Source organism: Egretta garzetta, unplaced genomic scaffold (assembly GCF_000687185.1).
Source record: "Egretta garzetta isolate BGI_Z169 unplaced genomic scaffold, ASM68718v1 scaffold473, whole genome shotgun sequence".
In the NCBI taxonomy this organism is placed as follows: domain Eukaryota; kingdom Metazoa; phylum Chordata; class Aves; order Pelecaniformes; family Ardeidae; genus Egretta; species Egretta garzetta.
This window is the reverse complement of record NW_009259319.1, coordinates 114,620-127,492: the sequence shown is the minus strand read 5'-3', so window position 1 is coordinate 127,492 and position 12,873 is coordinate 114,620. Positions and strand designations below refer to the sequence as shown.

Here is a 12,873-nt window from a genome sequence, read left to right as displayed (position 1 = left end):
CTAGAAGAAGGAGAGGTTCTTCTGTGCAAGATACTTCATGTAAAAAGAGACATTTTCATAGTTACTTCAATTGCCTTCAGCTCACGCTAGTATCACATGCTAAGAAGCCAGGGAAAGAATAGGAACCTGTGCAACATTATAGCAGCACAATATTTGCAAATATCCGTATCTTAATATTACCAGAAAAATGCATTATTTTTGTGAATCTGTCCTTCAATACAAGCACTCACTATGTACTAAGACTCATCCACTTCAAAATTTCTATTTCAATGTCACTATATAGTTGTTATTGTGCAGGCATAAAGGAATCAAAGGAAAAATGGCTTCAAGTTCATTAAACAAATAAAACAAAACTCAGCATCAGCTGAGGAATGATCAAGTTGGAGAAATACCTATTCAATAATTTCTCCATTTCTCCATAAACCTGGAGGATAAAAAATGAACTAAATACATACTTTATAGACAATCTAAAAAATGTAGCATAATCTGTTTTTGTGAAAACTGAAAATAAAAGTAACTGATCTATGATAAGAAAAATGAACTTTTTGTTCTAAAATCTAAATTACTTTTCTTCAAACTTCTCCTTAGTAAAGTTTGTCCCTGTCTACACATGTAAGAAGAGGAATAAGTACTAGGAAACCAAGAGGCAGGAAGGTTCTTTAGGTATGTGAAAACTCCCATCAGAAAAGGGGAAGGTCTTGACTATCAAATACTGCTGCTAAAGTGAAACTCAGTACTAAGTTTAATCAATTTTTGGATAGAAGCAAACCACACCTCAAGTTAAATCTTGCAACAGTTAAAGCTAATTTTCATCATATGGGTAAGTATCACCAGTACTGATGCATTTAGAGGAATAAGCAGCTCTCCCTGTGCTAACTCTCCTCACAACCTGAACGGATTTCCATCATGCAAGTATACTTCTAACTAATGACAAAACTTTCTCCTATCTCTAACCTGTAATTCCTAAGAGTGTCTACTTTGTCTGATGCTCAGATATGACAATTCTAAAGTTTAGACAGAAAAAAAAAAATCTGCATCACTAACGTCACAATATCGTACCAGAAACTATTGCACAGGAGATAAGTAGAGAGGAACGAGGGAGTATAAGGAAAACAATGAATGATGTCTAGTCCAATAAAATAAAACATTGCAGTGAGTGAAGTTCTAGGGAGAAAAAAAAAGAAAAAACCATAAGAACTTTTTCCTACACCTGGAAAAAAAAAAGCTGCAGCAATGAACATGTAATAAGGATTTAACATTCATGTTTTCAAAGGAAGAAATCTTCTATTAAAAAAAGAAAAGAGAATAAGAGAACAGGGAAAAAACAGAAAGGATGCGTATGTAGTTTTAGTCTTTCAAAAGATTTGGTGCTTTGCATACCTGCTTACAAAAACTCTATCTTCTCCTTATTTTAAAAAAATGCTAAGAAAAGCATATTTCAGACTTCTAACAACAGACTATAAAGTCTAGCATAAGGCTTTTCATGTGCCCCAGCACAAAGCCACCTAGCACGCATATAAAATATACATATCACAACAGATCCAATGAGTACAACCCTGTTCAGAGCTAGGGTACTCCAGTGACTGGCAAAAGCCACAGCCTCAGGGACCACCTGATAACCATTGGTATAAGGGAAATCCAGATATACATCACAGATTTTTCTTACTCACTCAAACAGGATAAATATTCAGTCTGTATCAAAGACTACTAAAATCACCAGAATGAGGTGAGCTTCTTGGCTTCAAACATGCTTCAATATTATTGGCCTGACAGACTCTGAAACAGTATACTGCTTCCCACAAAACCCCTGTTCTTCCATTAAGGTGATTTCTGCTATCACATCTCTATGACTTATCTTTTTTGTGGAAACTTTCTCTTACATAGCAGTTACAGATTAGACCAAAAAAATCTTAAGAAGTGAGGTACTTCTCAGTCTTTTTGGAAGGACAGGAAGGACTCTTTCTAGTGGGAATGGAGAATTACCTTGCTACACTAGTCACTGTTCTTTATTACCTGAGAACGTGTCCAACACACCTCATTATCCACCTATCATTTTTGACTGTTGCAATATTTAATGAATTACCAACTATCTCTCTCTTCCTTTCCTTCCATCATTCTCGTTATTTCTGAACTGCTCCACAAGCAAGCAAACACCCAAAGTGCCTTTTTGATTTGTATCATCTGGAATTTCTATTTTACCATGCAACTAAGTTTAAGTTACGCTCTCCTGCTCCGATGCTACTCATTTCATTTGCAGCAGTCCACCAGTTATTTTTGCCACTGGATGAAATCCCTTATTCATTCCTTTGAACCACTTGCTATTCAAAACAGTTCTTACCACTTGTCTCATGACACAAGTCTCTATTCACTCATCCCTTCCTACATTAGCGTATCTGTATACGACCTCAGACTTCTTCTAATGTGCTCTCACAAAACAGCAAAGAGGAATCATAGAATCATTTAGGTTAGAAAAGACCCTTAAAATCATCAAGCCCAACTGTTAATCCAACACTACAAAATCCACTGCTAAACCATGTCCCTAAGTGCCACATCCATCCATCCCTTAAAAACCTTCAGGAATGAGGACTCAAACCACTTCCTGGGCAGCCCATTCCAGTGCCTGATAATCCTTTTGAGAAGAAATTTTTCCTAATACCCAATCTAAACCTCCCCCAGCGCAACTTGAGGATGTTTCCTCTTGACCTATCACTTGTTACTTGGGAGAAGAGACCAACACACACCTCGCTACAGCCTCCTTTCAGGCAGTTGTAGAGGGCAATAAGGTCTCCCCTCAGCCTCCTTTTCTCCACACTAGACAACCCCAGGTCCCTCAGCCGCTTCTCATCAGACTTGTGCTCCAGACCTTTCAACCAGCTTCCCTGCTCTTCCCTGGACACACTCCAGCAACTCAAGGTCCTTTTTGGAGTGAGGGGCCCAAAACTGAACACAGGATTTGAGGTGGGGCCTCACCAGTGCCGAGTACAGGGGCATGATCACTTACTTCCCTGCTCCTGCTGGCCACCTTAACACAGAGTATCTTTTAGGAAGTCAAGCCCTAATTCCAACTCATTAAAAATGGGAAACAAGAAGTCCCTCACATTCTACTCCTCACTCTGAGCTCCTGCTCCTACAGGACTATTACTCATTTCTGTTCCTAGTCAGGGTAATGAATTTTTGAGACTGAACTCTTTCACAATATATCAATTTTAAAGACCTTGCAATTTAACTTCACACCCTACCATGCTATGATACAATAATATCTTAAATTGATAGTTGTCCAATTCAACTACTGAGAGCCACTTTATATCCAGTGTTTGCTTGACCACAGGCAAAAAGAATTTAAACAAGTCTACAGACATATGACAACTAGATTCCAACAGAACTGAATGAATCCAAACAGATCTCTCCCTATAATACTCAAACATAAATTTGTGAATTATTGCCCCTTGCTTATTTTTGGTGCCACGGAGATCTCACTATCAAGCTTACTGGTGATTTAAATGCAAGTTCTCTATTTACTAGTTTGTTTATTTCTCTCTCTCACTACATACTCTGCTGGACCTAATTTTGACTTGTTTACTCAACACAAAAATGACAGAACAGAAAAGCATGACTAGAGTCAGGTGACTAAAGAACAGAAAATATACCAGAATAAAAGTTATCAGAATATTTACATCCTAAATAAAATTATAATTGACTTACATTTTAAGGAGTTAGTTTTGAATACACACACACACACACACACTCCATTTGGTATTAAATGCCATATGAATAAATATGCATCATTGTGACCCATCTTTGCAACAGAAGCAATGTAATGGTCATTTTTTTAATAAAACATCAGTACAAGAATTTTAAAACCCTTTCTCTTACATGATTTAAAGGACAAGCAAAAAAGTCACTGAATTCAGTAGCTTGTTACTTTTGTGCTGAAAACCCTAACTAAAACCACTTTTGCCTTAATTGCTCTTCACTACTGACCTCCACAGCATAAGACAAAATGGAAGGAATTTTATCATTGCCATACCAATTGGCAATTTGCAATGAATTCACAATTGATTATTGTTCTCCTTCTAGGACCCTCCTCCCCTTCCCCAAGCCTCCAAATTCTGTTAGGAAAAAATCCAGCACCACCCCTTCCCTTCTACACCGGTTTAAGCCTTGCTTCTTCTTCATTAGGCAGCAAGCTTAAGGCCTTGCTTGCAGAAAGATGTCTGCAATGACAGCAGTAAGCAATTAAGCACATTTACTGTAAAAGAACCATTTTTAGAAATTGAATTTTTTTGCATGCATATATACCCATAAATTAAATCTGCTAAAAGACTATACTGTGTACTGCAAGTATCTCACGGTTCCTTTAAAATAAAAGTTACGAAGTTTCCCATGACCGTGTTTGCATGTTTTATTCATTATTGTACACTACCACACCAAGGAACCACAGATGTTTTGTTTTATGAGAGCATCTCACTAGCCTACGTGGCCTACCACACACACTTTATATAAACCTCTTGAGCTAAGGAAAAGTTTTCATTTCTGTCCTGAAGTACAGTAGTTTGATAACGACTGTATAAAATATTGCCAGAAGCAAAAAACTGCGTAGCTTGCCATGTTTAATTGCTTCAGTAATCTGCTGAAACAAAATCTGTGTGAATAGTAGATCATAATTTGCTGTTAATATTAGTATAACTGATGATGTGGCAACTCTAGAAACTTTAGAAACAGCTGCTGGAACAGTTCCTAGGGAAAAGAAAAAAGCCACAATTCCTCAGAATTCTATCTCACAGAGTATAAGTTTGGAAATTTCATAAGCTTTCAAAAGACCTTTTCCTTAGGACATTTACATGGTCTGTAGAAGAATGTCAGTAATTTAACACTTGAACTGTTTTAAGCAGAATTCAAGCCCAATCTAGCACAACTTTCTTCTCCTTCAAGAAACTGTTGTGCTTAGAATTATTTATTAGTAACACAAGTAATGCAAGAATTTTTACATGCATTTCCATAGAACTAAAACGACTGCTGCCAAGTATTCCAGAGTTTAAAGATAAAGTCCTGTTTCCTTTCTAACTTTGCACAGACTTGTAATTTACAGAAAAAAGTAGTGATTTGCCAGTGTACTGAGAAATAAACTGATGGAATAGATTAGCTATTTGGTTTTGAACTGGGTAGAAATTTATTTTTTCTCAGATCTCATAACTTGTTTATATGCTTTTCCAAGACTTTAGACTGATTTCAGCCGACATATAAGAGACTGTATGACCAGCTTCAAGGAAGTATTGAAGACCACATGCAAGCCAGAGATACACAGATCTTGGCAGTGCCAGAATTCAGCCACAGCTTCAGTTTTGATCACATCGCCTTCTAGGCGCCTGTACTTTTTCAAAAGTATCTAAATGCTAACCACTTTACCTTAAGAATAATTCTGAAGTGGTCACAGATGAACCTAAAGCTGACTTAAGTTGCCTGAGGGACAGTCTCTCTGATAGAGCTTAATCATACTGGCAGATAGCTCAGAACAATACTAGAACTGGTGTCCACCATCTGAGGAACAGTCTAGATGCTGGGGCACTTACCAAAACTAAAAAGCCTAAAATTACAGACCTTCTTCAGTGTGAGGGGTCTAGGACAAATGCTTCTACTTCAAGAGAGTGGCTTGGCCAGCATGCTGGATAGGTGCTGGAACAAACATCACTTAAAAGCCAGAGACAAAATAGCGAAAGGGAACTCATCTGTAGACCAGCAAGAACAATTGCCTCAGGGCTAAAGAGTTCCGAGTTCCAGTATTTCCTTTCAGGGAGCTCATGTATTTTATGTTAATTGTTGGGTAAGCAGCCTTTGGAGCACTGCCAAAGACTTTTCCTATGGAAATGCTCCCACTGATGAAATACATGATGAGGCTCCCTTCACCCCATAAAATCTCCCTTCTTTGCCGGACAGTAGCCCAGCATTACTATGTGTTAGCATTTGTGATTAGTGCACTCTGCTGGTCATTGAGATCACAGAATTCAACTCATCTCAGACTGAAGGAACCTATGCACCAGATTTCCCAACTACTGGAACATTTTCTAACAGAGACATTAAACAAAAAAATGCAGCATTTTCCCCATAAGACAGAGGCATGTCTTGAAAGAAGGCATGACATTTTGAATTACAAGCAGCAAGACATCTCACAGCTCAGTCCAATACCGGGTAACTGTTCAGATCTCTCACCTCCCCTTTAGGCAGCTATAAAGTCAGCACACAGGATTATTAAACTGCCCTAGAGGAACTCCTAGATTCCCACACAGCCCAGGGGATAGCACACAAAACAGATCTTTTGGGGGTAATTATTTTATTTCAAAGAGAAGCCTGGATCACTGCACTGGGCTGACTGCCAGTAACTCAGACTGCTTTAAACACAGTAATGCCTACATCAGTAAGTCACTGTTACTTCAAAAAAGAACCCTAGATGGAAACTTTCATCACTGGTAAAGAAGGTCTAGGAACACACTTAAAAATACCACAACATAACTTAGGTAACACTAGCTGTTTGGATGTAATACATTAAAAAATTGAATGCTCGCATCAGGCATCACATTCATGATAACTAAAAGCAATTTTAAAGAAAACCCAAGAAAGAAGGCCTCAGTGTTCATTTCTCCGATTACTGTGGGAAATACAACTCCTGAAATTACATTTTGCTTAATTATTACTGGACTGCAACTTGTTTTAAGAGTTCTTTTGCAACAGGTAAGAGACCAAGGGGTTTTTTTCCCCTTGATATACCTTTGCTCCAAAAATAAACTTATGTAAGCATAACGGTGAAATTGTAAGATTCTTCTTTCAAGCTGATTTGTAACTAGTCTCCAGTGAACTCATTATGTAACATTATAAAGATCAAAGATAAGGGCTCCTTTGGCTTCCTCTTTGAACCCTCTAATTCTCCTGCCCTTATGGCCTTGACAACTAGTTAATATCTCTAACATAATCACCTGCCAGACAACATAACTGCACAGCATATAATCATGCTGACTATTTTACGTTTTGCTGGTTAAACACCCTCCCCAAATCTTATGCTTATTTTACAGAAATGCCACTACTTAAACACTTAAGTGGGATGGAGGACAGCACAGTTCTACCAGTGCACAAGCCAACTGAATAGCTCGCTGTGGTGGAAGGGGGACAGTCTATCTCCACCCCTCCTCCTCACTCCTCCCATCCGCCCCAGTCCCATGTTCCTGCTGCTCTCGCTCCCTGCAAGACTCTGCTATCTTACATCAGTAGCAGAAAACTACCCTAGCAAAAAAATTTATTCTGCTCACAGAAGAGGTAAGCAGGACCATGTGGCTGGAATGGGTGAGGAGCAAGGAGAGTGAGAAGTCCCCGCTTCAGAAGCGAGTAAGTCCAGCTGCCCATGAAACCAGTTGGAGGATCGCACTCCTCCAGGGAATGTCACATGTGTCTGAGACACCACACACTGAACAGCAAAGCAGTTCTTCACAAAAAGCCTTACATGAAAGGCCTTTCAGTGTTAAAAACTGACCCAGTTTCTATAGCCTAAAATGTAGGTGAAAAAAGCAATTAACAAACAAAATGTTGAATCGCATGTCTAAATTGTCATCTTAAATCAATGAAAACACAGAGATGCGTATCACATCTGAGTGATGTGGCAGCCACAATGCTGAAGAATGCTGAAACTAAGGAAGACTGCAAATAAATGCCATGGAGAAGTCTTAGGCTCACTTTGAATGGAATGTTTCTCTGCAAAGCGGTGATCATTCAATGACAAAAAACTTAAGTTACTTGCATTTTGTATCAATGTAAAATTGACATTTATACAAGCATGCTGGACCTACTGTAACAGTAACAGAAATACATAATGCACTAAGGACTAGCATGGGGAAGCAATCAGGTTTTTCACACTTAATGTACCTTACAAAAATCATGATGCTGTTCCTGGCTATACAAGCCAATTCAGCTTCAGGAGGAATGCACAACCCTCTCAAAACCCCACCTCCTCATTCTTTAATAATTCCACTTGATATCCCAGTCAGACCACGGGTTTTTTTCACTGCTATACAGAAGCTTTGGTCACCAAAAGTGATTTACTTTTAAAAGCATGTCCTTGACCTTTCAATTTGTTGAGTGAAGGCATGTATAAATGCCTTTTCAGTAACTGTTTTTCTATTTACATTTGTTACCTTAGCTGTGTCTGACCACCTAATGACAAACAGAACACCTACCCATGCTACACAAGGCCAACCCAACCTTTATATAAGCATCTCCAAATACACATTCTGCTTCTGCTTGCACTGTGATAAAAGATGCAAGTTTCACAGGATTACAGATATAACTTAGAAAGCAGCTTCAGACTTTCAGAGACTGTATGTCAGTCTTTCTGCACAAGTTAAATTTATTTCCCATGGCTTTTTTGGCTGATGTTTTTCATAATTAGCCACGCTATCCATCTCTGACTTTGCTGTACACCAGTCTAAATCCTTAGCCACATGTACAGACTGCTTTCTGAACATGTCATTTGTCTGAACTGCAGTCCAGATAACTCAGCGGTCAGAATGTCAGTCCTAAACCTAAAGACTAAGAGTTTATCACAACACAAAGTGTTGAGACCTAAAACACTACTGAATGGAAACCACCACCTTGAGCCTCATTACTAAGCTCCCTACCTACCATTTTTTAAATCTGCACCTTGTTTAGCAGACTGAAAAATGTGTATGCACACGTATTACTCTGAAGATACACTTTTATCTCGATTCCACCCTTTAAGAAAAAAAAGAGAACACTTCAACTGCAGATGACAAGCATTACGTAGACATCAGCTATTATTACCTAAAAAACATAGCTTTGTAAATAAAGCTCAACCTTTTTTAATTCAGTAAGAGGTCCATAATATTTTTATAGAGAAATTATTCTGGATGCATGCAATTGATTATTAAATAAAAATTTAAGAGAAAAATGGGTTGGTTCCCATTCAAAAGCTTCAGTATCATACTACTGTATACTGCTGATAAACAACAATAATTTTTCATATTAACATGAGCTTTGTCCCTTTAAACTTGCCCTCACCCATGGCACTTGATGATTATGTGCTGCCATCTAGCAAATGTTACCAGAAAAGTTTAACTTTAGAAGCTATTCTGTGACAAGACACCTGAAAATTCTTAGAAAGCTTTTTCAAATAGGAAATATATAAGACACCTATAGTTCTTTAAAAAGACTCCTTCAGCCTGCATATTTATAAAATTAAACACAAGATGAGAATACAATTAGACTTAATACAGACAGACGCTGCAAAAGCATGATCATATGCAGATGATACATAATAATTTCAACACTGAACTTCTTAATTCTACAAGTTATGTTTTCCCTTGTATAAAAGAACATGATGAGTAGAAAATGGTAAGAAATACTGTGTTTTCCTCTTCTTTCTCAAAAACTCTAGTCTCTACTATTTCATTTTGTTTTCACTTTCTGCAGTCTTTACTTCCCCCTCCATATCCCCCTTCTTTGGTCACAGAAATCAAAATGCAATAATCCCATACAGGAATGGGATGTTACGGTTTTTAACTCTTCTCAATCTCAATTTTTCAGCCACGCAGTCACACTGAAACTGTACCATGCTATTTGCCAGCAGCAAGATGATGGCTTCTTAAAATTACTGGACCCTGCTAGCTGTGGGTTCTGCCAAGATCTTGCTTTTTTCTGTTATCTAGGTATAGGTGCAATTAGAGAAAAAGAAAAAGAACATCTATACACTTTTGACACGATACTAATTTGTTAACATGGAAATAATGTGAGTTCCTGAAGCTGTTACACTGATATAAACAAATTTGCATGAAAATATAAAATAAATTATGGATAGAATGTCTAAACCAATTACTCCATGAATAGCTGAGTAATTATGACTGATATATTTTTCTGTCTTATTTCACCTCATCACAACAGCAGTTCCCTCTTCTTTTCACCCAGGGTCCTTACCACTGTAGAGTACCTTAAGATCCCATTCATAGAGTCAGTTGAACAGCATGATGTTTTCATTCTTTGTTCCGTTTTAGATCAGAACAGTTGGGAGCATGTTGCTTCATGGAGGCATTATTCTTTAAACACATGATAATTTAAAAAAAACCAACCAAACCAACCCACAACTTTTGAGGTCTCTACTCCTTCCCAAATTCTTTGAAATTAGCCTATGAATTAAAAAATTAGTCTAAAAATTAAAAAAGAAAGGAGACACACATCACAGTCCATTACTTGCCTCATTTCCTTGGAAGATTTGATGATAAGTAGTTAAATCATCACCCAGCTAAATGTCCTTTAATTTCAAAACACACATACACTTTACTTCATTATAATATTTGAACCAAAGGTTTGATTTCTACATTGTACTGGCAAAACTTTCCATTAAGAGTGTCAGAGGGTTTTTTTGTTTTCACCAGGACAGTAATACTAGAACAACTCCTGCCATTTAATTATACTGAACTGAAGTTACCTACTCAAGTGGTAAGTAATTATCCTTCCCACTCAGAAATAAGCTAAACAAGTATATCTTATCTGTACAAAGACGATGCTGTCCAACTTTTACCTATGACAACACAGTTTATAGGAATGCTATAGACACTCCAGAACAAAGAAGTTCTTGGACATCAATAACTATTTGTTTTGTCAGTTACTAGCATCAAACATCTAACAGGAAGCAATGCAAACAAAGCTCAATTAACTCAGGAACAGTGCCTATTTATGTTACTGAGAAACACTGGTCTTACACTATTTGTTCTTCCTGTAAACAAAATATTAATTGGTAAAAAAAAATTTTGAAACCTATCATCCTAGAATTTCTTAAGACTCCCATCATTTAGCAGGCCATTACAGTTTATGATGTTCATTAATAGCAGAAGTCTGCCTTTGCCAGAATTAAAACCTGGAAAACGTAAACATAATACATCTGTATTTACAAGATCTTACACAGAACTACTGTAAATCCAGCTAAGACTAACAAGTTTATCAGCTATATAAGGATCACAAAGTTCTTTCTCCAACAACTACCATCATACATATTTGATACAGCCTGAATGGGAGAAGAAATTTGTATGATCCCTAGAACTGGCTGACTGTGGAACGCCAAAGGTGCACAGTCTGGAGTTGCTCTGTAATTACCGCAAATCTTTCCCTTAGCAAAATGGAAGACCGCACAAGAAAAATCCAATAGCTTGTTAGAACATTAGACTTCCTAAAATAATTACTTTACACGTGCTCAAATTCCACTATTTCATCTTTATTAGAGGAAGATAAATATTTCTTACCAGTAAAACGTGCTCTTAGAAGGGCATCTCAGTAATAAATACACAGAGGATATTTAGGTATTTCTTTCAGATTTTATGAAAACTCACCATAGTAATTAATACAGCTCTGATACTTATGAAAAGGAATAGGTGTAGAAATGGAAAAAAATTGCTTAATCTATTCACGCTAGGTCTCCATCACACTCTTAGCCAGCCTGACCTTCTGCCCCTCTTGATGAGATGGCATCCAGAATTTCAGTCTCTGTACTACCTTTAGTCTTGGACACATTATTAGAGAGTGCCTACATTTTCTCCAAGCCCAGATGAAAGATCCCACCTCCAGAAAAATCTAAGAACTTACTTTCAGTTTTCTCTTAGGACAGGGTGATGTTTGAACTATAAGAAGGAGCAGCATACCCAGTGTCCTTACTGAAATTTTCAATCTTTTATACAGAAACTAATTACATTCTATCTTTTTCTGAAAAACTGTTTGGTCATTACTCAGACAAATAATGCCTCTTTTTTCATCCCTTGTTATATGACTCTTTATATTCAATCCTTGGTGAAAGACTGAATCACCACCTGAACTTGATCAATTAAAAAAATTGCTGCTTCCACAACAAATTAAATACTCTTTTCTTTGGCGATTCACTAGCAAATTTCAATGTGAAATCACTCACATTTGACCTTACATTTGTTAATAGCAAGGACCAAAATCTTGTAGTAAATTACAAAGTAACTATCTGTATTTTATGTAATATCAAACTACATTTTTTCTGATGAACAGGCTACCTCTCACTAAATTCTTGACTTGCAAATCAACATCTCCAAGTTGTATGCCCAGAACATAAATGTTACTTTAAATACAAGCGTGATGTAAGAATGCTTGTATAATCTGTCATTTTGGTTCTGCTGATACCAAATTGTAACTTTATACTGTCAATTATCTAGTAATCCTGGAAGGGCACAATGCGATCACCTGCAGAAACTGACACAACACATGCTCAGCAGAATTGTCAGCTACTCTTCAGGTGTTGCAGCAACAACTTTTAAGAAGTCAGTTTAGTTGTGTCAGACTTACCGTAGACAATGATTGGCAAACATGTAGTCAAAACCCATCACAGATGAAACACACCTAACTAATTCATGCTATAGAGCACGAAAAAAATATGGAAAGAAATATTAAACACCAGACTTCTTACAGAACTGGAAGAAGTTAGCTCTAACTCATTAATTTCTCATTCTCAGCTCCTCCACCTCCAAGAAAATAGGGCAACATCGTATCTTTGCTATCCAGGAGACAGGCAGCTAAGACTTTGGTAGGTCCACCATAATCACCTGCAAAACTTCAGTGCGAATACAAACACAGTAAGACATGACATGATATGACGACGATGTGACACCCAATGCCAGGACGTTGAACCGAAGCACTCATGTCGACAAATGCGAAAATAAACTACCTTTAGAGGGGCGCTACGCAAGACAGATCTTTGTTTCCGTCACATAGTCCTTTCGCCGGCAGCCAGCACGGTGCGCAGCCTTTCCCCGGGGGCCGGCAGCAAGCCATCTCGGGCCGCATGGCGACAGCCGCGGGGGGGGG

General features: G+C 37.7%; 1 protein-coding gene across 1 annotated transcript in view; it reads right to left on the bottom strand.

The window, feature by feature from the left end:
* SRFBP1 (serum response factor binding protein 1) overlaps positions 1-12,873 on the bottom strand; it is a 168,291-nt gene that overhangs the window by 59,496 nt on the left and 95,922 nt on the right. The window lies entirely within an intron of this gene.